Below are 2,769 nucleotides of genomic sequence, written 5' to 3' on the forward strand. Positions count from 1 at the left end.
CGTAGTCCGTAGTGGATGCTGGGGACTCCGTAAGGACCATGGGGAATAGCGGCTCCGCAGGAGACTGGGCACAAAAGTAAAGCTTTAGAACTACCTGGTGTGCACTGGCTCCTCCCCCTATGACCCTCCTCCAAGCCTCAGTTAGGATACTGTGCCCGGACGAGCGTACACAATAAGGAAGGATTTTGAATCCCGGGTAAGACTCATACCAGCCACACCAATCACACCATATAACTTGTGATCTAAACCCAGTTAACAGCATGATAACAGAGGAGCCTCTAGAAAAGATGGCTCACTACAGCAATAACCCGATTTTTTTTTTTGGTAACAATAACTATGTACCAGTATTGCAGACAATCCGCACTTGGGATGGGCGCCCAGCATCCACTACGGACTACGAGAAATAGAATTATCGGTAAGTAAATTCTTATTTTCTCTGACGTCCTAGTGGATGCTGGGGACTCCGTAAGACCATGGGGATTATACCAAAGCTCCCAAACGGGCGGGAGAGTGCGGATGACTCTGCAGCACCAAATGAGAGAACTCCAGGTCCTCCTCAGCCAGGGTATCAAATTTGTAGAATTTTACAAACGTATTTGCTCCTGACCAAGTAGCTGCTCGGCAAAGTTGTAAAGCCGAAACCCCTCGGGCAGCCGCCCAAGATGAGCTCACCTTCCTTGTGGAATGGGCTTTTACAGATTTTGTCTGTGGCAGGCCTGCCACAGAATGTGCAAGCTGAATTGTACTACAAATCCAACGAGCAATAGTCTGCTTAGAAGCAGGAGCACCCAGCTTGTTGGTTGCATACAGAATAAACAACGAGTCAGATTTTCTGACTCCAGCCGTCCTGGAAACCTATATTTCCAGGGCCCTGACAACGTCTAGCAACTTGGAGTCCTCCAAGTCCCTAGTAGCCGCAGGCACCACAATAGGTTGATTCAGGTGAAACGCTGAAAACCACCTTAGGGAGAAACTGAGTCCTCAATTCCGCCCTGTCCGAATGGAAAATCAGATGAGGGCTTTTACAGGATAAAGCCGCCAATTCTGACACGCACCTGGCCCAGGCCAGGGCCAACAGCATGACCACTTTCCATGTGAGATATTTTAACTCCACATATTTAAGTGGTTCAAACCAATGTGACTTTTGGAACCCAAAAACTACATTTAGATCCCAAGGTGCCACTGGAGGCACAAAAGGAGGCTGTATATACAGTACCCTTTTCACAAACGTCTGAACTTCAAGGACTGAAGCTAGTTCTTTTTGGAAGAAAATTGACAGGGCCGAAATTTGAACCTTAATGGACCCCCATTTCAGGCCCATAGACACTCCTGTTTGCAGGAAATGTAGGAATCGACCTAGTTGAAAATTCCTCCGTCGGGGCCTTACTGGCCTCGCACCACGCAACATATTTTCGCCAAATGCGGTGATAATGTTTTGCGGTTATATCTTTCCTGGCTTTGATCAGGATAGGAATGACTTCATCCGGAATGCCTTTCTCCTTCAGGATCCGGCGTTCAACCGCCATGCCGTCAAACGCAGTCGCGGTAAGTCTTGGAACAGACAGGGTCCTTGCTGGAGCAGGTCCCTTCTTAGAGGTAGAGGCCACGGATCCTCCGTGAGCATCTCTTGAAGTTCCGGTTACCAAGTCCTTCTTGGCCAATCCGGAGCCCGAATATAGTGCTTACTCCTCTCCATCTTATAATTCTCAGTACCTTGGGTATGAGAGGCAGAGGAGGGAACACATACACTGACTGGTACACCCACTGTGTTACCAGAGCGTCTACAGCTATTGCCGGAGGGTCCCTTGACCCGGCGCAATACTTGTCGAGTTTTATAAACATGTGGAAGACTTCTGGGTGAAGTCCCCACTTGCTGACAGTGCTATCACATGATTTTCCGCCCAGCGAAGAATCCTTGCAGCTTCTGCCATCGCCTTCCTGCTTCTTGTGTCACCCTGTCTGTTTACGTGGGTGACTGCCGTGATGTTGTCCGAATGGATCAACTCCGGGTGACCTTGAAGCAGAGGTCTTGCTGAGCTTAGAGCATTGTAAATGGCCCTTAGCTTCAGGATATTTATGTGAAGTGATGTCTCCAGGCTTGACCATAAGCTCTGGAAATTCCTTCCCTGTGTGACTGCTCCCCAGCCTCGCAGGCTGGCATCCGTGGTCACCAGGACCCAGTCCTGAATGTCGAATCTGCGACCCTCTAGAAGATGAGCACTCTGCAACCACCACAGGAGAGACACCCTTGTGCTTGGTGACAGGGTTATCCGCTGATGCATCTGAAGATGCGACCCGGACCATTTGTCCAGCAGGTCCCACTGGAAAGTTCTTGCGTGGAATCTGCCGAATGGGATTGCTTCGTAGGAAGCCACCATTTTTCCCAGAACCCTTTCATTGATGTACTGAGACTTGGCTCGGTTATAGGAGGTTCCCGACTAGCTCGGATAACTCCCTGACTTTCTCCTCCGGGAGAAACACCTTTTTCTGGACTGTGTCCAGGATCATCCCTAGGAACAGACGACGAGTCGTCGGAATCAGCTGCGATTTTGGAATATTGAGAATCCAATCGTGCTGCCGCAACACTACCTGAGATAGTGCTACACCGACCTCCAACTGTTCCCTGGAACTTACCCTTATCAGGGAATCGTCCAAGTAAGGGATAACTAAAATTCCCTTCCTTCGAAGGAGTATCATCATTTCGGCCATTACCTTGGTAAAGACCCGGGGTGCCGTGGACCATCCATACGGCAGCGTCTGAAACTGATA

Source organism: Pseudophryne corroboree, chromosome 7, assembly GCF_028390025.1.
Source record: "Pseudophryne corroboree isolate aPseCor3 chromosome 7, aPseCor3.hap2, whole genome shotgun sequence".
Lineage (NCBI taxonomy): Eukaryota > Metazoa > Chordata > Amphibia > Anura > Myobatrachidae > Pseudophryne > Pseudophryne corroboree.